Below are 22945 nucleotides of genomic sequence, written 5' to 3' on the forward strand. Positions count from 1 at the left end.
ACCCATGGACTGCGGCCCATCAGGCTCCTCTGTCCGTGGCATTTCCCAGGCGAGGATACTGGGAGTGGGTTGCCATTTCCTTCTCCGGCGGGATCTTCCCGACCCAGGGATCAAACCCCAGTCTCCTGCGCGCGGATGCCTTGCCATCTGAACCAGGACATTGCTAATTCCCTAGGCAAAATACAAAGAATAGAGCTCGTGTTCTACTAAATGCAAAGATGATTTCAAAAACAGAAGCTGTCCTTTGTTGGTATCTTTGAATCTTTATGTAGTTTTCGTGGATTTTTACTGTTAAGGCTAACTGAACAAGGCAAGAGAGAAACCCCAGAATTGAAAAGCAATTGACGGTTTTGAAAGAAACACGTGCAGGTGAAGCTCTCTTCCTTTTTGAGAGATGGTTAAATGCAAAATCTTGATTCAACACATATGACTTTTGTGCACTTTATTTCAAATCTCCATGACAAAACCCTAAGGCGTCCAGGAAGAAAGGAGTAGAGGGGCAGACACAAAGAGCAACCTTTCCCCTTGGTGCCATCGCAACCAGCTGCTTAGTTCCTTCATCTCAAGGACTATCATCTGGGCTTCTCTGGTTTGTCTGATTCTTGTTTCGGGGACCGTTTCTCGTCACAAGGCTGTCAACAGTGGGGGTGGGTGGTGTGTGTGTGGGGGGTGGAGGGGGGGAGCCCTTCTTTCCACTCCACATGAGACCCAGTGGACAATCCAGGCCCTGCCCACTGCATTGAGTGTGCAGCAACAATATCAACGGTAATGCCGGTGAACAATGCGTATTCCTGGAATCCACTCCGTTGGCTACTGACTGTGTGTGCTGGTGGTCTGGAACCTAGACCTGGAAGCTTTCTGGATGATTGCAAATGACACCAAAGTCTGAGGACGATGGAAGATCTTCACATTTCTGCAAGAGCCACACACCTCCAGAAGGAACCACAAGACTTGCCTGAAATGGTCAAGGTATACGTATTGGACTCAACGTTGGAAGGTCTCCACCTTTGCTATGGAAGTCAAACGATCTTTCTTTGAAATGAAAATGGAGCCTACTGAACGTTCACATGCTTCTAGAGCATTTGAAAAGCCCTAACTTGTAGAAATCTGCTGTACGAGTTCCTTGAAAGCAAGACCCTCTATGTATGGATATGTCTTCATGCCTTAGATTGTGCCTCGAATATAGTGTACCCATCAACCCAGGAAAGGAAAGAATTGAATCGCCAAATATACAAAGAGATCAAAAGTGCCGAGCCAAGTGACCCCTTGAGGCTTCCAAGAGCTTTTCTGTCTTTCACACACTAAGTAAATACTGAGCACCTACGATGAGCTAGGAGGCATGTAATAAGTTTCAGGGAATAGAAGGCGGAGAGAAGAAGACACAGAGTTCCTGCTTTCACTGAGACGACTCTAATGATACATCACAGGCAGATCCTTTGAGAACCTATAGAGGGGCCTCTTCCCTCACCACAAAACCTGGGTGTCAGGGAAGGCTTTCCAGAGGCACCATTTCGTTGAGGTCCATAGGTTGAACCTAGGTAAACCAGGGTTGAGATGCAGGAAGAATTTCACGCAGGGAAAATAGCATCTTGGAAGGCTATGTGACCAGGGACACTTAGGACATTCCAGAAACGAAAAATGCCCTATGGGATGGAAGCCAAAGAGTGCAGAGGGCATTCCAGGCAAAAGACATCAGAGAAGAACGTGAGGAGCAAGCCTGAAGGGAAGTGGTCGTATCTTCAATATGCTGGGAAAATACGAGAGCCGTTGGAGCAGGGAGGTGACAGCATTGCATCTGCATTTCCAAAAGGTCATCTTGCTCCACGTCACTAATGATTGGAGAGGCTCAACTCCAAACTCCAAGGAGGGACCACTTCACATGAGTCCGACTGGGCCTCACTGCGATGTCTGTCAATAACCGATGCTGGAGAAGATGTGGAGCAAAGGGAACTCTCCTCCACGGTGAGTAGGAATGGGCGTGGGTAGAGCCGGTATGGAAAAGAATATGGAGGTTCCCGAAGGAACTAAAAGTGGAAGTAGCCTATGGTCCAGCAGTCCGACTCCCAGGCATAGATCCACCCACGGTATAAGTGAACAAGATAGATGCCCCGTTTGGGCACATCTATCTGTGCGTGCGCGCGCACATGCGCATGCGCGATCGCCTCGAGGCAGGGGGTGGGGCGGGGGCCGGGGCTCTGGCTGGAGTCGGTGCAAGCCCCGGGATTGCCTGAGGCAAGCCAAAGGAGCCCCAGGTGGAGACGGGACTGCCGGTCGTCGGGTGTCCTGGAAGCCGAATGCGAATGCGGAGGGGCTCGCGGGCCGCGCGGAGGCAACCCAGGTCTGCAGCGGGAGTCGGGGCCCCGGCCACCCGCTCCCCGCGGCCCGGGAGGGGCTGGGGCTGCGGGGGGGATCCAAGAATCGGGACGCGCGGCGGGGGCTAAAGGACCTCTTCTGGTAGGCAAAAAGCCTCGAGCACCCGGGATTCCCAGGTGGTCTCCCATCCAAGATACTAACCAGGCCCGACCCTGCTTAGCTTCCGAGATCAGACGAGATCCGGCGCCTTCGGGCTGATACGGCCTGAGACGGTGGCGGTTGGCTCGGGGCGCCCTAAGAGCCTTGCGCTTCGCCTCCCTTTCGCTCTGCCCTGCAGGTCGGGCCAACGGGCCGCACCTCTCGTCGCGGGGCATGCTGTACTTGAGCCGCACGACCCGCGACCGGACTCCAGCCTGCTGACGCCGGCCCGCCCCCCCCGCCCCCACCCCCCGAACACCGCCAACACCAGACCAGCAAGCACCTGGCCGGGCCCGGGGGCCCGAGGGGCTTCCAGGACCCCCCATTGACCGGGAGGGCGTGCGTGCGTGCGTGCGCGCAGGGCCTGGGGGCTGGGCTGAGGGGTGCGGAGGTCTCGGCGCCCTCCCACCCGCGGCCACTCCAGACCCGGCCGCGCTCGCTGAGCCGGGCCTCCCCCCGATCCCATTCGCTGCTCAGGCCCGCGCGGCCCCGGAGGTGTCGGTCTTCGGCGCCCGCCGCCTCCCAACCCCCGCGGCCCAGGGGCCTCTGAACCTCCTGCGGGCCTAGACGCAGCGAAACTTGAGCGCCCAACTTGCCCGGCACCTGTCCGGTGCCCAAACCCACCAGAAGCCAGGGAGGCGCGGTCGACTGGAGCGCCTCAGCCCCTCCCCTTCGCACTACCGAGGCCCCCCCTTTGCCCCCACGCCAAGCCCTCGACCTTCCTGAGAGAGCAGACGAGCCACAGGCAGGCACACAGACAGACACACAGACACTCGCACGCACCCACGCCAAGGGAGACAGCTGGCCTGCGCAAGCTCCTCAGCCAGAGCCAGAGCGCCTGGGAGAGGCCGGGGCCAGACGAACGGGCCGGCGGCTGGCTGTCAGGAGATACAGAGGCAGAAATACATGAAGATTCCGAGACAGACTCCAAGACGGCAAGAGGAGATACACACACACACACACACACACACTTGAGTGTGGTCTTTGGAAATACTTGTGTTCGTAGTTGCTGGGTTGAGCCCAACTTTAATACAACCCATGGACTGCGGCCCATCAGGCTCCTCTGTCCGTGGCATTTCCCAGGCGAGGATACTGGGAGTGGGTTGCCATTTCCTTCTCCGGCGGGATCTTCCCGACCCAGGGATCAAACCCCAGTCTCCTGCGCGCGGATGCCTTGCCATCTGAACCAGGACATTGCTAATTCCCTAGGCAAAATACAAAGAATAGAGCTCGTGTTCTACTAAATGCAAAGATGATTTCAAAAACAGAAGCTGTCCTTTGTTGGTATCTTTGAATCTTTATGTAGTTTTCGTGGATTTTTACTGTTAAGGCTAACTGAACAAGGCAAGAGAGAAACCCCAGAATTGAAAAGCAATTGACGGTTTTGAAAGAAACACGTGCAGGTGAAGCTCTCTTCCTTTTTGAGAGATGGTTAAATGCAAAATCTTGATTCAACACATATGACTTTTGTGCACTTTATTTCAAATCTCCATGACAAAACCCTAAGGCGTCCAGGAAGAAAGGAGTAGAGGGGCAGACACAAAGAGCAACCTTTCCCCTTGGTGCCATCGCAACCAGCTGCTTAGTTCCTTCATCTCAAGGACTATCATCTGGGCTTCTCTGGTTTGTCTGATTCTTGTTTCGGGGACCGTTTCTCGTCACAAGGCTGTCAACAGTGGGGGTGGGTGGTGTGTGTGTGTGGGGGGGAGGGGGGGAGCCCTTCTTTCCACTCCACATGAGACCCAGTGGACAATCCAGGCCCTGCCCACTGCATTGAGTGTGCAGCAACAATATCAACGGTAATGCCGGTGAACAAGGCGTATTCCTGGAATCCACTCCGTTGGCTACTGACTGTGTGTGCTGGTGGTCTGGAACCTAGACCTGGAAGCTTTCTGGATGATTGCAAATGACACCAAAGTCTGAGGACGATGGAAGATCTTCACATTTCTGCAAGAGCCACACACCTCCAGAAGGAACCACAAGACTTGCCTGAAATGGTCAAGGTATACGTATTGGACTCAACGTTGGAAGGTCTCCACCTTTGCTATGGAAGTCAAACGATCTTTCTTTGAAATGAAAATGGAGCCTACTGAACGTTCACATGCTTCTAGAGCATTTGAAAAGCCCTAACTTGTAGAAATCTGCTGTACGAGTTCCTTGAAAGCAAGACCCTCTATGTATGGATATGTCTTCATGCCTTAGGTTGTGCCTCGAATATAGTGTACCCATCAACCCAGGAAAGGAAAGAATTGAATCGCCAAATATACAAAGAGATCAAAAGTGCCGAGCCAAGTGACCCCTTGAGGCTTCCAAGAGCTTTTCTGTCTTTCACACACTAAGTAAATACTGAGCACCTACGATGAGCTAGGAGGCATGTAATAAGTTTCAGGGAATAGAAGGCGGAGAGAAGAAGACACAGAGTTCCTGCTTTCACTGAGACGACTCTAATGATACATCACAGGCAGATCCTTTGAGAACCTATAGAGGGGCCTCTTCCCTCACCACAAAACCTGGGTGTCAGGGAAGGCTTTCCAGAGGCACCATTTCGTTGAGGTCCATAGGTTGAACCTAGGTAAACCAGGGTTGAGATGCAGGAAGAATTTCAGGCAGGGAAAATAGCATCTTGGAAGGCTATGTGACCAGGGACACTTAGGACATTCCAGAAACGAAAAATGCCCTATGGGATGGAAGCCAAAGAGTGCAGAGGGCATTCCAGGCAAAAGACATCAGAGAAGAACGTGAGGAGCAAGCCTGAAGGGAAGTGGTCGTATCTTCAATATGCTGGGAAAATACGAGAGCCGTTGGAGCAGGGAGGTGACAGCGTTGCATCTGCATTTCCAAAAGGTCATCTTGCTCCACGTCACTAATGATTGGAGAGGCTCAACTCCAAACTCCAAGGAGGGACCACTTCACATGAGTCCGACTGGGCCTCACTGCGATGTCTGTCAATAACCGATGCTGGAGAAGATGTGGAGCAAAGGGAACTCTCCTCCACGGTGAGTAGGAATGGGCGTGGGTAGAGCCGGTATGGAAAAGAATATGGAGGTTCCCGAAGGAACTAAAAGTGGAAGTAGCCTATGGTCCAGCAGTCCGACTCCCAGGCATAGATCCACCCACGGTATAAGTGAACAAGATAGATGCCCCGTTTGGGCACATCTATCTGTGCGTGCGCGCGCACATGCGCATGCGCGATCGCCTCGAGGCAGGGGGTGGGGCGGGGGCCGGGGCTCTGGCTGGAGTCGGTGCAAGCCCCGGGATTGCCTGAGGCAAGCCAAAGGAGCCCCAGGTGGAGACGGGACTGCCGGTCGTCGGGTGTCCTGGAAGCCGAATGCGAATGCGGAGGGGCTCGCGGGCCGCGCGGAGGCAACCCAGGTCTGCAGCGGGAGTCGGGGCCCCGGCCACCCGCTCCCCGCGGCCCGGGAGGGGCTGGGGCTGCGGGGGGGATCCAAGAATCGGGACGCGCGGCGGGGGCTAAAGGACCTCTTCTGGTAGGCAAAAAGCCTCGAGCACCCGGGATTCCCAGGTGGTCTCCCATCCAAGATACTAACCAGGCCCGACCCTGCTTAGCTTCCGAGATCAGACGAGATCCGGCGCCTTCGGGCTGATACGGCCTGAGACGGTGGCCGTTGGCTCGGGGCGCCCTAAGAGCCTTGCGCTTCGCCTCCCTTTCGCTCTGCCCTGCAGGTCGGGCCAACGGGCCGCACCTCTCGTCGCGGGGCATGCTGTACTTGAGCCGCACGACCCGCGACCGGACTCCAGCCTGCTGACGCCGGCCCGCCCCCCCCGCCCCCACCCCCCGAACACCGCCAACACCAGACCAGCAAGCACCTGGCCGGGCCCGGGGGCCCGAGGGGCTTCCAGGACCCCCCATTGACCGGGAGGGCGTGCGTGCGTGCGTGCGCGCAGGGCCTGGGGGCTGGGCTGAGGGGTGCGGAGGTCTCGGCGCCCTCCCACCCGCGGCCACTCCAGACCCGGCCGCGCTCGCTGAGCCGGGCCTCCCCCCGATCCCATTCGCTGCTCAGGCCCGCGCGGCCCCGGAGGTGTCGGTCTTCGGCGCCCGCCGCCTCCCAACCCCCGCGGCCCAGGGGCCTCTGAACCTCCTGCGGGCCTAGACGCAGCGAAACTTGAGCGCCCAACTTGCCCGGCACCTGTCCGGTGCCCAAACCCACCAGAAGCCAGGGAGGCGCGGTCGACTGGAGCGCCTCAGCCCCTCCCCTTCGCACTACCGAGGCCCCCCCTTTGCCCCCACGCCAAGCCCTCGACCTTCCTGAGAGAGCAGACGAGCCACAGGCAGGCACACAGACAGACACACAGACACTCGCACGCACCCACGCCAAGGGAGACAGCTGGCCTGCGCAAGCTCCTCAGCCAGAGCCAGAGCGCCTGGGAGAGGCCGGGGCCAGACGAACGGGCCGGCGGCTGGCTGTCAGGAGATACAGAGGCAGAAATACATGAAGATTCCGAGACAGACTCCAAGACGGCAAGAGGAGATACACACACACACACACACACACACTTGAGTGTGGTCTTTGGAAATACTTGTGTTCGTAGTTGCTGGGTTGAGCCCAACTTTAATACAACCCATGGACTGCGGCCCATCAGGCTCCTCTGTCCGTGGCATTTCCCAGGCGAGGATACTGGGAGTGGGTTGCCATTTCCTTCTCCGGCGGGATCTTCCCGACCCAGGGATCAAACCCCAGTCTCCTGCGCGCGGATGCCTTGCCATCTGAACCAGGACATTGCTAATTCCCTAGGCAAAATACAAAGAATAGAGCTCGTGTTCTACTAAATGCAAAGATGATTTCAAAAACAGAAGCTGTCCTTTGTTGGTATCTTTGAATCTTTATGTAGTTTTCGTGGATTTTTACTGTTAAGGCTAACTGAACAAGGCAAGAGAGAAACCCCAGAATTGAAAAGCAATTGACGGTTTTGAAAGAAACACGTGCAGGTGAAGCTCTCTTCCTTTTTGAGAGATGGTTAAATGCAAAATCTTGATTCAACACATATGACTTTTGTGCACTTTATTTCAAATCTCCATGACAAAACCCTAAGGCGTCCAGGAAGAAAGGAGTAGAGGGGCAGACACAAAGAGCAACCTTTCCCCTTGGTGCCATCGCAACCAGCTGCTTAGTTCCTTCATCTCAAGGACTATCATCTGGGCTTCTCTGGTTTGTCTGATTCTTGTTTCGGGGACCGTTTCTCGTCACAAGGCTGTCAACAGTGGGGGTGGGTGGTGTGTGTGTGTGGGGGGGAGGGGGGGAGCCCTTCTTTCCACTCCACATGAGACCCAGTGGACAATCCAGGCCCTGCCCACTGCATTGAGTGTGCAGCAACAATATCAACGGTAATGCCGGTGAACAATGCGTATTCCTGGAATCCACTCCGTTGGCTACTGACTGTGTGTGCTGGTGGTCTGGAACCTAGACCTGGAAGCTTTCTGGATGATTGCAAATGACACCAAAGTCTGAGGACGATGGAAGATCTTCACATTTCTGCAAGAGCCACACACCTCCAGAAGGAACCACAAGACTTGCCTGAAATGGTCAAGGTATACGTATTGGACTCAACGTTGGAAGGTCTCCACCTTTGCTATGGAAGTCAAACGATCTTTCTTTGAAATGAAAATGGAGCCTACTGAACGTTCACATGCTTCTAGAGCATTTGAAAAGCCCTAACTTGTAGAAATCTGCTGTACGAGTTCCTTGAAAGCAAGACCCTCTATGTATGGATATGTCTTCATGCCTTAGATTGTGCCTCGAATATAGTGTACCCATCAACCCAGGAAAGGAAAGAATTGAATCGCCAAATATACAAAGAGATCAAAAGTGCCGAGCCAAGTGACCCCTTGAGGCTTCCAAGAGCTTTTCTGTCTTTCACACACTAAGTAAATACTGAGCACCTACGATGAGCTAGGAGGCATGTAATAAGTTTCAGGGAATAGAAGGCGGAGAGAAGAAGACACAGAGTTCCTGCTTTCACTGAGACGACTCTAATGATACATCACAGGCAGATCCTTTGAGAACCTATAGAGGGGCCTCTTCCCTCACCACAAAACCTGGGTGTCAGGGAAGGCTTTCCAGAGGCACCATTTCGTTGAGGTCCATAGGTTGAACCTAGGTAAACCAGGGTTGAGATGCAGGAAGAATTTCAGGCAGGGAAAATAGCATCTTGGAAGGCTATGTGACCAGGGACACTTAGGACATTCCAGAAACGAAAAATGCCCTATGGGATGGAAGCCAAAGAGTGCAGAGGGCATTCCAGGCAAAAGACATCAGAGAAGAACGTGAGGAGCAAGCCTGAAGGGAAGTGGTCGTATCTTCAATATGCTGGGAAAATACGAGAGCCGTTGGAGCAGGGAGGTGACAGCATTGCATCTGCATTTCCAAAAGGTCATCTTGCTCCACGTCACTAATGATTGGAGAGGCTCAACTCCAAACTCCAAGGAGGGACCACTTCACATGAGTCCGACTGGGCCTCACTGCGATGTCTGTCAATAACCGATGCTGGAGAAGATGTGGAGCAAAGGGAACTCTCCTCCACGGTGAGTAGGAATGGGCGTGGGTAGAGCCGGTATGGAAAAGAATATGGAGGTTCCCGAAGGAACTAAAAGTGGAAGTAGCCTATGGTCCAGCAGTCCGACTCCCAGGCATAGATCCACCCACGGTATAAGTGAACAAGATAGATGCCCCGTTTGGGCACATCTATCTGTGCGTGCGCGCGCACATGCGCATGCGCGATCGCCTCGAGGCAGGGGGTGGGGCGGGGGCCGGGGCTCTGGCTGGAGTCGGTGCAAGCCCCGGGATTGCCTGAGGCAAGCCAAAGGAGCCCCAGGTGGAGACGGGACTGCCGGTCGTCGGGTGTCCTGGAAGCCGAATGCGAATGCGGAGGGGCTCGCGGGCCGCGCGGAGGCAACCCAGGTCTGCAGCGGGAGTCGGGGCCCCGGCCACCCGCTCCCCGCGGCCCGGGAGGGGCTGGGGCTGCGGGGGGGATCCAAGAATCGGGACGCGCGGCGGGGGCTAAAGGACCTCTTCTGGTAGGCAAAAAGCCTCGAGCACCCGGGATTCCCAGGTGGTCTCCCATCCAAGATACTAACCAGGCCCGACCCTGCTTAGCTTCCGAGATCAGACGAGATCCGGCGCCTTCAGGCTGATACGGCCTGAGACGGTGGCGGTTGGCTCGGGGCGCCCTAAGAGCCTTGCGCTTCGCCTCCCTTTCGCTCTGCCCTGCAGGTCGGGCCAACGGGCCGCACCTCTCGTCGCGGGGCATGCTGTACTTGAGCCGCACGACCCGCGACCGGACTCCAGCCTGCTGACGCCGGCCCGCCCCCCCCGCCCCCACCCCCCGAACACCGCCAACACCAGACCAGCAAGCACCTGGCCGGGCCCGGGGGCCCGAGGGGCTTCCAGGACCCCCCATTGACCGGGAGGGCGTGCGTGCGTGCGTGCGCGCAGGGCCTGGGGGCTGGGCTGAGGGGTGCGGAGGTCTCGGCGCCCTCCCACCCGCGGCCACTCCAGACCCGGCCGCGCTCGCTGAGCCGGGCCTCCCCCCGATCCCATTCGCTGCTCAGGCCCGCGCGGCCCCGGAGGTGTCGGTCTTCGGCGCCCGCCGCCTCCCAACCCCCGCGGCCCAGGGGCCTCTGAACCTCCTGCGGGCCTAGACGCAGCGAAACTTGAGCGCCCAACTTGCCCGGCACCTGTCCGGTGCCCAAACCCACCAGAAGCCAGGGAGGCGCGGTCGACTGGAGCGCCTCGGCCCCTCCCCTTCGCACTACCGAGGCCCCCCCTTTGCCCCCACGCCAAGCCCTCGACCTTCCTGAGAGAGCAGACGAGCCACAGGCAGGCACACAGACAGACACACAGACACTCGCACGCACCCACGCCAAGGGAGACAGCTGGCCTGCGCAAGCTCCTCAGCCAGAGCCAGAGCGCCTGGGAGAGGCCGGGGCCAGACGAACGGGCCGGCGGCTGGCTGTCAGGAGATACAGAGGCAGAAATACATGAAGATTCCGAGACAGACTCCAAGACGGCAAGAGGAGATACACACACACACACACACACACACTTGAGTGTGGTCTTTGGAAATACTTGTGTTCGTAGTTGCTGGGTTGAGCCCAACTTTAATACAACCCATGGACTGCGGCCCATCAGGCTCCTCTGTCCGTGGCATTTCCCAGGCGAGGATACTGGGAGTGGGTTGCCATTTCCTTCTCCGGCGGGATCTTCCCGACCCAGGGATCAAACCCCAGTCTCCTGCGCGCGGATGCCTTGCCATCTGAACCAGGACATTGCTAATTCCCTAGGCAAAATACAAAGAATAGAGCTCGTGTTCTACTAAATGCAAAGATGATTTCAAAAACAGAAGCTGTCCTTTGTTGGTATCTTTGAATCTTTATGTAGTTTTCGTGGATTTTTACTGTTAAGGCTAACTGAACAAGGCAAGAGAGAAACCCCAGAATTGAAAAGCAATTGACGGTTTTGAAAGAAACACGTGCAGGTGAAGCTCTCTTCCTTTTTGAGAGATGGTTAAATGCAAAATCTTGATTCAACACATATGACTTTTGTGCACTTTATTTCAAATCTCCATGACAAAACCCTAAGGCGTCCAGGAAGAAAGGAGTAGAGGGGCAGACACAAAGAGCAACCTTTCCCCTTGGTGCCATCGCAACCAGCTGCTTAGTTCCTTCATCTCAAGGACTATCATCTGGGCTTCTCTGGTTTGTCTGATTCTTGTTTCGGGGACCGTTTCTCGTCACAAGGCTGTCAACAGTGGGGGTGGGTGGTGTGTGTGTGGGGGGTGGAGGGGGGGAGCCCTTCTTTCCACTCCACATGAGACCCAGTGGACAATCCAGGCCCTGCCCACTGCATTGAGTGTGCAGCAACAATATCAACGGTAATGCCGGTGAACAATGCGTATTCCTGGAATCCACTCCGTTGGCTACTGACTGTGTGTGCTGGTGGTCTGGAACCTAGACCTGGAAGCTTTCTGGATGATTGCAAATGACACCAAAGTCTGAGGACGATGGAAGATCTTCACATTTCTGCAAGAGCCACACACCTCCAGAAGGAACCACAAGACTTGCCTGAAATGGTCAAGGTATACGTATTGGACTCAACGTTGGAAGGTCTCCACCTTTGCTATGGAAGTCAAACGATCTTTCTTTGAAATGAAAATGGAGCCTACTGAACGTTCACATGCTTCTAGAGCATTTGAAAAGCCCTAACTTGTAGAAATCTGCTGTACGAGTTCCTTGAAAGCAAGACCCTCTATGTATGGATATGTCTTCATGCCTTAGATTGTGCCTCGAATATAGTGTACCCATCAACCCAGGAAAGGAAAGAATTGAATCGCCAAATATACAAAGAGATCAAAAGTGCCGAGCCAAGTGACCCCTTGAGGCTTCCAAGAGCTTTTCTGTCTTTCACACACTAAGTAAATACTGAGCACCTACGATGAGCTAGGAGGCATGTAATAAGTTTCAGGGAATAGAAGGCGGAGAGAAGAAGACACAGAGTTCCTGCTTTCACTGAGACGACTCTAATGATACATCACAGGCAGATCCTTTGAGAACCTATAGAGGGGCCTCTTCCCTCACCACAAAACCTGGGTGTCAGGGAAGGCTTTCCAGAGGCACCATTTCGTTGAGGTCCATAGGTTGAACCTAGGTAAACCAGGGTTGAGATGCAGGAAGAATTTCAGGCAGGGAAAATAGCATCTTGGAAGGCTATGTGACCAGGGACACTTAGGACATTCCAGAAACGAAAAATGCCCTATGGGATGGAAGCCAAAGAGTGCAGAGGGCATTCCAGGCAAAAGACATCAGAGAAGAACGTGAGGAGCAAGCCTGAAGGGAAGTGGTCGTATCTTCAATATGCTGGGAAAATACGAGAGCCGTTGGAGCAGGGAGGTGACAGCATTGCATCTGCATTTCCAAAAGGTCATCTTGCTCCACGTCACTAATGATTGGAGAGGCTCAACTCCAAACTCCAAGGAGGGACCACTTCACATGAGTCCGACTGGGCCTCACTGCGATGTCTGTCAATAACCGATGCTGGAGAAGATGTGGAGCAAAGGGAACTCTCCTCCACGGTGAGTAGGAATGGGCGTGGGTAGAGCCGGTATGGAAAAGAATATGGAGGTTCCCGAAGGAACTAAAAGTGGAAGTAGCCTATGGTCCAGCAGTCCGACTCCCAGGCATAGATCCACCCACGGTATAAGTGAACAAGATAGATGCCCCGTTTGGGCACATCTATCTGTGCGTGCGCGCGCACATGCGCATGCGCGATCGCCTCGAGGCAGGGGGTGGGGCGGGGGCCGGGGCTCTGGCTGGAGTCGGTGCAAGCCCCGGGATTGCCTGAGGCAAGCCAAAGGAGCCCCAGGTGGAGACGGGACTGCCGGTCGTCGGGTGTCCTGGAAGCCGAATGCGAATGCGGAGGGGCTCGCGGGCCGCGCGGAGGCAACCCAGGTCTGCAGCGGGAGTCGGGGCCCCGGCCACCCGCTCCCCGCGGCCCGGGAGGGGCTGGGGCTGCGGGGGGGATCCAAGAATCGGGACGCGCGGCGGGGGCTAAAGGACCTCTTCTGGTAGGCAAAAAGCCTCGAGCACCCGGGATTCCCAGGTGGTCTCCCATCCAAGATACTAACCAGGCCCGACCCTGCTTAGCTTCCGAGATCAGACGAGATCCGGCGCCTTCGGGCTGATACGGCCTGAGACGGTGGCGGTTGGCTCGGGGCGCCCTAAGAGCCTTGCGCTTCGCCTCCCTTTCGCTCTGCCCTGCAGGTCGGGCCAACGGGCCGCACCTCTCGTCGCGGGGCATGCTGTACTTGAGCCGCACGACCCGCGACCGGACTCCAGCCTGCTGACGCCGGCCCGCCCCCCCCGCCCCCACCCCCCGAACACCGCCAACACCAGACCAGCAAGCACCTGGCCGGGCCCGGGGGCCCGAGGGGCTTCCAGGACCCCCCATTGACCGGGAGGGCGTGCGTGCGTGCGTGCGCGCAGGGCCTGGGGGCTGGGCTGAGGGGTGCGGAGGTCTCGCGCCCTCCCACCCGCGGCCACTCCAGACCCGGCCGCGCTCGCTGAGCCGGGCCTCCCCCCGATCCCATTCGCTGCTCAGGCCCGCGCGGCCCCGGAGGTGTCGGTCTTCGGCGCCCGCCGCCTCCCAACCCCCGCGGCCCAGGGGCCTCTGAACCTCCTGCGGGCCTAGACGCAGCGAAACTTGAGCGCCCAACTTGCCCGGCACCTGTCCGGTGCCCAAACCCACCAGAAGCCAGGGAGGCGCGGTCGACTGGAGCGCCTCAGCCCCTCCCCTTCGCACTACCGAGGCCCCCCCTTTGCCCCCACGCCAAGCCCTCGACCTTCCTGAGAGAGCAGACGAGCCACAGGCAGGCACACAGACAGACACACAGACACTCGCACGCACCCACGCCAAGGGAGACAGCTGGCCTGCGCAAGCTCCTCAGCCAGAGCCAGAGCGCCTGGGAGAGGCCGGGGCCAGACGAACGGGCCGGCGGCTGGCTGTCAGGAGATACAGAGGCAGAAATACATGAAGATTCCGAGACAGACTCCAAGACGGCAAGAGGAGATACACACACACACACACACACACACTTGAGTGTGGTCTTTGGAAATACTTGTGTTCGTAGTTGCTGGGTTGAGCCCAACTTTAATACAACCCATGGACTGCGGCCCATCAGGCTCCTCTGTCCGTGGCATTTCCCAGGCGAGGATACTGGGAGTGGGTTGCCATTTCCTTCTCCGGCGGGATCTTCCCGACCCAGGGATCAAACCCCAGTCTCCTGCGCGCGGATGCCTTGCCATCTGAACCAGGACATTGCTAATTCCCTAGGCAAAATACAAAGAATAGAGCTCGTGTTCTACTAAATGCAAAGATGATTTCAAAAACAGAAGCTGTCCTTTGTTGGTATCTTTGAATCTTTATGTAGTTTTCGTGGATTTTTACTGTTAAGGCTAACTGAACAAGGCAAGAGAGAAACCCCAGAATTGAAAAGCAATTGACGGTTTTGAAAGAAACACGTGCAGGTGAAGCTCTCTTCCTTTTTGAGAGATGGTTAAATGCAAAATCTTGATTCAACACATATGACTTTTGTGCACTTTATTTCAAATCTCCATGACAAAACCCTAAGGCGTCCAGGAAGAAAGGAGTAGAGGGGCAGACACAAAGAGCAACCTTTCCCCTTGGTGCCATCGCAACCAGCTGCTTAGTTCCTTCATCTCAAGGACTATCATCTGGGCTTCTCTGGTTTGTCTGATTCTTGTTTCGGGGACCGTTTCTCGTCACAAGGCTGTCAACAGTGGGGGTGGGTGGTGTGTGTGTGGGGGGTGGAGGGGGGGAGCCCTTCTTTCCACTCCACATGAGACCCAGTGGACAATCCAGGCCCTGCCCACTGCATTGAGTGTGCAGCAACAATATCAACGGTAATGCCGGTGAACAATGCGTATTCCTGGAATCCACTCCGTTGGCTACTGACTGTGTGTGCTGGTGGTCTGGAACCTAGACCTGGAAGCTTTCTGGATGATTGCAAATGACACCAAAGTCTGAGGACGATGGAAGATCTTCACATTTCTGCAAGAGCCACACACCTCCAGAAGGAACCACAAGACTTGCCTGAAATGGTCAAGGTATACGTATTGGACTCAACGTTGGAAGGTCTCCACCTTTGCTATGGAAGTCAAACGATCTTTCTTTGAAATGAAAATGGAGCCTACTGAACGTTCACATGCTTCTAGAGCATTTGAAAAGCCCTAACTTGTAGAAATCTGCTGTACGAGTTCCTTGAAAGCAAGACCCTCTATGTATGGATATGTCTTCATGCCTTAGATTGTGCCTCGAATATAGTGTACCCATCAACCCAGGAAAGGAAAGAATTGAATCGCCAAATATACAAAGAGATCAAAAGTGCCGAGCCAAGTGACCCCTTGAGGCTTCCAAGAGCTTTTCTGTCTTTCACACACTAAGTAAATACTGAGCACCTACGATGAGCTAGGAGGCATGTAATAAGTTTCAGGGAATAGAAGGCGGAGAGAAGAAGACACAGAGTTCCTGCTTTCACTGAGACGACTCTAATGATACATCACAGGCAGATCCTTTGAGAACCTATAGAGGGGCCTCTTCCCTCACCACAAAACCTGGGTGTCAGGGAAGGCTTTCCAGAGGCACCATTTCGTTGAGGTCCATAGGTTGAACCTAGGTAAACCAGGGTTGAGATGCAGGAAGAATTTCAGGCAGGGAAAATAGCATCTTGGAAGGCTATGTGACCAGGGACACTTAGGACATTCCAGAAACGAAAAATGCCCTATGGGATGGAAGCCAAAGAGTGCAGAGGGCATTCCAGGCAAAAGACATCAGAGAAGAACGTGAGGAGCAAGCCTGAAGGGAAGTGGTCGTATCTTCAATATGCTGGGAAAATACGAGAGCCGTTGGAGCAGGGAGGTGACAGCATTGCATCTGCATTTCCAAAAGGTCATCTTGCTCCACGTCACTAATGATTGGAGAGGCTCAACTCCAAACTCCAAGGAGGGACCACTTCACATGAGTCCGACTGGGCCTCACTGCGATGTCTGTCAATAACCGATGCTGGAGAAGATGTGGAGCAAAGGGAACTCTCCTCCACGGTGAGTAGGAATGGGCGTGGGTAGAGCCGGTATGGAAAAGAATATGGAGGTTCCCGAAGGAACTAAAAGTGGAAGTAGCCTATGGTCCAGCAGTCCGACTCCCAGGCATAGATCCACCCACGGTATAAGTGAACAAGATAGATGCCCCGTTTGGGCACATCTATCTGTGCGTGCGCGCGCACATGCGCATGCGCGATCGCCTCGAGGCAGGGGGTGGGGCGGGGGCCGGGGCTCTGGCTGGAGTCGGTGCAAGCCCCGGGATTGCCTGAGGCAAGCCAAAGGAGCCCCAGGTGGAGACGGGACTGCCGGTCGTCGGGTGTCCTGGAAGCCGAATGCGAATGCGGAGGGGCTCGCGGGCCGCGCGGAGGCAACCCAGGTCTGCAGCGGGAGTCGGGGCCCCGGCCACCCGCTCCCCGCGGCCCGGGAGGGGCTGGGGCTGCGGGGGGGATCCAAGAATCGGGACGCGCGGCGGGGGCTAAAGGACCTCTTCTGGTAGGCAAAAAGCCTCGAGCACCCGGGATTCCCAGGTGGTCTCCCATCCAAGATACTAACCAGGCCCGACCCTGCTTAGCTTCCGAGATCAGACGAGATCCGGCGCCTTCGGGCTGATACGGCCTGAGACGGTGGCGGTTGGCTCGGGGCGCCCTAAGAGCCTTGCGCTTCGCCTCCCTTTCGCTCTGCCCTGCAGGTCGGGCCAACGGGCCGCACCTCTCGTCGCGGGGCATGCTGTACTTGAGCCGCACGACCCGCGACCGGACTCCAGCCTGCTGACGCCGGCCCGCCCCCCCCGCCCCCACCCCCCGAACACCGCCAACACCAGACCAGCAAGCACCTGGCCGGGCCCGGGGGCCCGAGGGGCTTCCAGGACCCCCCATTGACCGGGAGGGCGTGCGTGCGTGCGTGCGCGCAGGGCCTGGGGGCTGGGCTGAGGGGTGCGGAGGTCTCGCGCCCTCCCACCCGCGGCCACTCCAGACCCGGCCGCGCTCGCTGAGCCGGGCCTCCCCCCGATCCCATTCGCTGCTCAGGCCCGCGCGGCCCCGGAGGTGTCGGTCTTCGGCGCCCGCCGCCTCCCAACCCCCGCGGCCCAGGGGCCTCTGAACCTCCTGCGGGCCTAGACGCAGCGAAACTTGAGCGCCCAACTTGCCCGGCACCTGTCCGGTGCCCAAACCCACCAGAAGCCAGGGAGGCGCGGTCGACTGGAGCGCCTCAGCCCCTCCCCTTCGCACTACCGAGGCCCCCCCTTTGCCCCCACGCCAAGCCCTCGACCTTCCTGAGAGAGCAGACGAGCCACAGGCAGGCACACAGACAGACACACAGACACTCGCACGCACCCACGCCAAGGGAGACAGCTGGCCTGCGCAAGCTCCTCAGCCAGAGCCAGAGCGCCTGGGAGAGGCCGGGGCCAGACGAACGGGCCGGCGGCTGGCTGTCAGGAGATACAGAGGCAGAAATACATGAAGATTCCGAGACAGACTCCAAGACGGCAAGAGGAGATACACACACACACACACACACACACTTGAGTGTGGTCTTTGGAAATACTTGTGTTCGTAGTTGCTGGGTTGAGCCCAACTTTAATACAACCCATGGACTGCGGCCCATCAGGCTCCTCTGTCCGTGGCATTTCCCAGGCGAGGATACTGGGAGTGGGTTGCCATTTCCTTCTCCGGCGGGATCTTCCCGACCCAGGGATCAAACCCCAGTCTCCTGCGCGCGGATGCCTTGCCATCTGAACCAGGACATTGCTAATTCCCTAGGCAAAATACAAAGAATAGAGCTCGTGTTCTACTAAATGCAAAGATGATTTCAAAAACAGAAGCTGTCCTTTGTTGGTATCTTTGAATCTTTATGTAGTTTTCGTGGATTTTTACTGTTAAGGCTAACTGAACAAGGCAAGAGAGAAACCCCAGAATTGAAAAGCAATTGACGGTTTTGAAAGAAACACGTGCAGGTGAAGCTCTCTTCCTTTTTGAGAGATGGTTAAATGCAAAATCTTGATTCAACACATATGACTTTTGTGCACTTTATTTCAAATCTCCATGACAAAACCCTAAGGCGTCCAGGAAGAAAGGAGTAGAGGGGCAGACACAAAGAGCAACCTTTCCCCTTGGTGCCATCGCAACCAGCTGCTTAGTTCCTTCATCTCAAGGACTATCATCTGGGCTTCTCTGGTTTGTCTGATTCTTGTTTCGGGGACCGTTTCTCGTCACAAGGCTGTCAACAGTGGGGGTGGGTGGTGTGTGTGTGGGGGGTGGAGGGGGGGAGCCCTTCTTTCCACTCCACATGAGACCCAGTGGACAATCCAGGCCCTGCCCACTGCATTGAGTGTGCAGCAACAATATCAACGGTAATGCCGGTGAACAATGCGTATTCCTGGAATCCACTCCGTTGGCTACTGACTGTGTGTGCTGGTGGTCTGGAACCTAGACCTGGAAGCTTTCTGGATGATTGCAAATGACACCAAAGTCTGAGGACGATGGAAGATCTTCACATTTCTGCAAGAGCCACACACCTCCAGAAGGAACCACAAGACTTGCCTGAAATGGTCAAGGTATACGTATTGGACTCAACGTTGGAAGGTCTCCACCTTTGCTATGGAAGTCAAACGATCTTTCTTTGAAATGAAAATGGAGCCTACTGAACGTTCACATGCTTCTAGAGCATTTGAAAAGCCCTAACTTGTAGAAATCTGCTGTACGAGTTCCTTGAAAGCAAGACCCTCTATGTATGGATATGTCTTCATGCCTTAGATTGTGCCTCGAATATAGTGTACCCATCAACCCAGGAAAGGAAAGAATTGAATCGCCAAATATACAAAGAGATCAAAAGTGCCGAGCCAAGTGACCCCTTGAGGCTTCCAAGAGCTTTTCTGTCTTTCACACACTAAGTAAATACTGAGCACCTACGATGAGCTAGGAGGCATGTAATAAGTTTCAGGGAATAGAAGGCGGAGAGAAGAAGACACAGAGTTCCTGCTTTCACTGAGACGACTCTAATGATACATCACAGGCAGATCCTTTGAGAACCTATAGAGGGGCCTCTTCCCTCACCACAAAACCTGGGTGTCAGGGAAGGCTTTCCAGAGGCACCATTTCGTTGAGGTCCATAGGTTGAACCTAGGTAAACCAGGGTTGAGATGCAGGAAGAATTTCAGGCAGGGAAAATAGCATCTTGGAAGGCTATGTGACCAGGGACACTTAGGACATTCCAGAAACGAAAAATGCCCTATGGGATGGAAGCCAAAGAGTGCAGAGGGCATTCCAGGCAAAAGACATCAGAGAAGAACGTGAGGAGCAAGCCTGAAGGGAAGTGGTCGTATCTTCAATATGCTGGGAAAATACGAGAGCCGTTGGAGCAGGGAGGTGACAGCATTGCATCTGCATTTCCAAAAGGTCATCTTGCTCCACGTCACTAATGATTGGAGAGGCTCAACTCCAAACTCCAAGGAGGGACCACTTCACATGAGTCCGACTGGGCCTCACTGCGATGTCTGTCAATAACCGATGCTGGAGAAGATGTGGAGCAAAGGGAACTCTCCTCCACGGTGAGTAGGAATGGGCGTGGGTAGAGCCGGTATGGAAAAGAATATGGAGGTTCCCGAAGGAACTAAAAGTGGAAGTAGCCTATGGTCCAGCAGTCCGACTCCCAGGCATAGATCCACCCACGGTATAAGTGAACAAGATAGATGCCCCGTTTGGGCACATCTATCTGTGCGTGCGCGCGCACATGCGCATGCGCGATCGCCTCGAGGCAGGGGGTGGGGCGGGGGCCGGGGCTCTGGCTGGAGTCGGTGCAAGCCCCGGGATTGCCTGAGGCAAGCCAAAGGAGCCCCAGGTGGAGACGGGACTGCCGGTCGTCGGGTGTCCTGGAAGCCGAATGCGAATGCGGAGGGGCTCGCGGGCCGCGCGGAGGCAACCCAGGTCTGCAGCGGGAGTCGGGGCCCCGGCCACCCGCTCCCCGCGGCCCGGGAGGGGCTGGGGCTGCGGGGGGGATCCAAGAATCGGGACGCGCGGCGGGGGCTAAAGGACCTCTTCTGGTAGGCAAAAAGCCTCGAGCACCCGGGATTCCCAGGTGGTCTCCCATCCAAGATACTAACCAGGCCCGACCCTGCTTAGCTTCCGAGATCAGACGAGATCCGGCGCCTTCAGGCTGATACGGCCTGAGACGGTGGCGGTTGGCTCGGGGCGCCCTAAGAGCCTTGCGCTTCGCCTCCCTTTCGCTCTGCCCTGCAGGTCGGGCCAACGGGCCGCACCTCTCGTCGCGGGGCATGCTGTACTTGAGCCGCACGACCCGCGACCGGACTCCAGCCTGCTGACGCCGGCCCGCCCCCCCCGCCCCCACCCCCCGAACACCGCCAACACCAGACCAGCAAGCACCTGGCCGGGCCCGGGGGCCCGAGGGGCTTCCAGGACCCCCCATTGACCGGGAGGGCGTGCGTGCGTGCGTGCGCGCAGGGCCTGGGGGCTGGGCTGAGGGGTGCGGAGGTCTCGGCGCCCTCCCACCCGCGGCCACTCCAGACCCGGCCGCGCTCGCTGAGCCGGGCCTCCCCCCGATCCCATTCGCTGCTCAGGCCCGCGCGGCCCCGGAGGTGTCGGTCTTCGGCGCCCGCCGCCTCCCAACCCCCGCGGCCCAGGGGCCTCTGAACCTCCTGCGGGCCTAGACGCAGCGAAACTTGAGCGCCCAACTTGCCCGGCACCTGTCCGGTGCCCAAACCCACCAGAAGCCAGGGAGGCGCGGTCGACTGGAGCGCCTCGGCCCCTCCCCTTCGCACTACCGAGGCCCCCCCTTTGCCCCCACGCCAAGCCCTCGACCTTCCTGAGAGAGCAGACGAGCCACAGGCAGGCACACAGACAGACACACAGACACTCGCACGCACCCACGCCAAGGGAGACAGCTGGCCTGCGCAAGCTCCTCAGCCAGAGCCAGAGCGCCTGGGAGAGGCCGGGGCCAGACGAACGGGCCGGCGGCTGGCTGTCAGGAGATACAGAGGCAGAAATACATGAAGATTCCGAGACAGACTCCAAGACGGCAAGAGGAGATACACACACACACACACACACACACTTGAGTGTGGTCTTTGGAAATACTTGTGTTCGTAGTTGCTGGGTTGAGCCCAACTTTAATACAACCCATGGACTGCGGCCCATCAGGCTCCTCTGTCCGTGGCATTTCCCAGGCGAGGATACTGGGAGTGGGTTGCCATTTCCTTCTCCGGCGGGATCTTCCCGACCCAGGGATCAAACCCCAGTCTCCTGCGCGCGGATGCCTTGCCATCTGAACCAGGACATTGCTAATTCCCTAGGCAAAATACAAAGAATAGAGCTCGTGTTCTACTAAATGCAAAGATGATTTCAAAAACAGAAGCTGTCCTTTGTTGGTATCTTTGAATCTTTATGTAGTTTTCGTGGATTTTTACTGTTAAGGCTAACTGAACAAGGCAAGAGAGAAACCCCAGAATTGAAAAGCAATTGACGGTTTTGAAAGAAACACGTGCAGGTGAAGCTCTCTTCCTTTTTGAGAGATGGTTAAATGCAAAATCTTGATTCAACACATATGACTTTTGTGCACTTTATTTCAAATCTCCATGACAAAACCCTAAGGCGTCCAGGAAGAAAGGAGTAGAGGGGCAGACACAAAGAGCAACCTTTCCCCTTGGTGCCATCGCAACCAGCTGCTTAGTTCCTTCATCTCAAGGACTATCATCTGGGCTTCTCTGGTTTGTCTGATTCTTGTTTCGGGGACCGTTTCTCGTCACAAGGCTGTCAACAGTGGGGGTGGGTGGTGTGTGTGGGGGGGGGGGAGGGGGGGAGCCCTTCTTTCCACTCCACATGAGACCCAGTGGACAATCCAGGCCCTGCCCACTGCATTGAGTGTGCAGCAACAATATCAACGGTAATGCCGGTGAACAATGCGTATTCCTGGAATCCACTCCGTTGGCTACTGACTGTGTGTGCTGGTGGTCTGGAACCTAGACCTGGAAGCTTTCTGGATGATTGCAAATGACACCAAAGTCTGAGGACGATGGAAGATCTTCACATTTCTGCAAGAGCCACACACCTCCAGAAGGAACCACAAGACTTGCCTGAAATGGTCAAGGTATACGTATTGGACTCAACGTTGGAAGGTCTCCACCTTTGCTATGGAAGTCAAACGATCTTTCTTTGAAATGAAAATGGAGCCTACTGAACGTTCACATGCTTCTAGAGCATTTGAAAAGCCCTAACTTGTAGAAATCTGCTGTACGAGTTCCTTGAAAGCAAGACCCTCTATGTATGGATATGTCTTCATGCCTTAGATTGTGCCTCGAATATAGTGTACCCATCAACCCAGGAAAGGAAAGAATTGAATCGCCAAATATACAAAGAGATCAAAAGTGCCGAGCCAAGTGACCCCTTGAGGCTTCCAAGAGCTTTTCTGTCTTTCACACACTAAGTAAATACTGAGCACCTACGATGAGCTAGGAGGCATGTAATAAGTTTCAGGGAATAGAAGGCGGAGAGAAGAAGACACAGAGTTCCTGCTTTCACTGAGACGACTCTAATGATACATCACAGGCAGATCCTTTGAGAACCTATAGAGGGGCCTCTTCCCTCACCACAAAACCTGGGTGTCAGGGAAGGCTTTCCAGAGGCACCATTTCGTTGAGGTCCATAGGTTGAACCTAGGTAAACCAGGGTTGAGATGCAGGAAGAATTTCAGGCAGGGAAAATAGCATCTTGGAAGGCTATGTGACCAGGGACACTTAGGACATTCCAGAAACGAAAAATGCCCTATGGGATGGAAGCCAAAGAGTGCAGAGGGCAT

The 22945-nt window shown here is 55.8% G+C and overlaps 6 pseudogenes; all 6 read right to left on the reverse strand.

Annotated features, from left to right (window-relative positions):
* Positions 1-2464: 2464 nt before the first annotated feature.
* LOC147350881 (5S ribosomal RNA) lies at positions 2465-2584 on the reverse strand (annotated as a pseudogene).
* A 3425-nt stretch (positions 2585-6009) lies between these two features.
* LOC147350882 (5S ribosomal RNA) lies at positions 6010-6129 on the reverse strand (annotated as a pseudogene).
* Positions 6130-9554: 3425 nt separating this feature from the next.
* LOC147350883 (5S ribosomal RNA) lies at positions 9555-9674 on the reverse strand (annotated as a pseudogene).
* A 3425-nt stretch (positions 9675-13099) lies between these two features.
* LOC147350884 (5S ribosomal RNA) lies at positions 13100-13219 on the reverse strand (annotated as a pseudogene).
* Positions 13220-16643: 3424 nt separating this feature from the next.
* On the reverse strand, positions 16644-16763 carry LOC147350885 (5S ribosomal RNA; annotated as a pseudogene).
* A 3424-nt stretch (positions 16764-20187) lies between these two features.
* LOC147350886 (5S ribosomal RNA) lies at positions 20188-20307 on the reverse strand (annotated as a pseudogene).
* Between the last annotated feature and the right edge of the window lie 2638 nt (positions 20308-22945).

The sequence above is a fragment of the Bos grunniens genome, chromosome 20 (genome assembly GCF_055505025.1).
Source record: "Bos grunniens cultivar Pamir isolate PY7600 chromosome 20, Bosgru_T2T1.0, whole genome shotgun sequence".
Taxonomy (NCBI): Eukaryota; Metazoa; Chordata; class Mammalia; order Artiodactyla; family Bovidae; genus Bos; species Bos grunniens.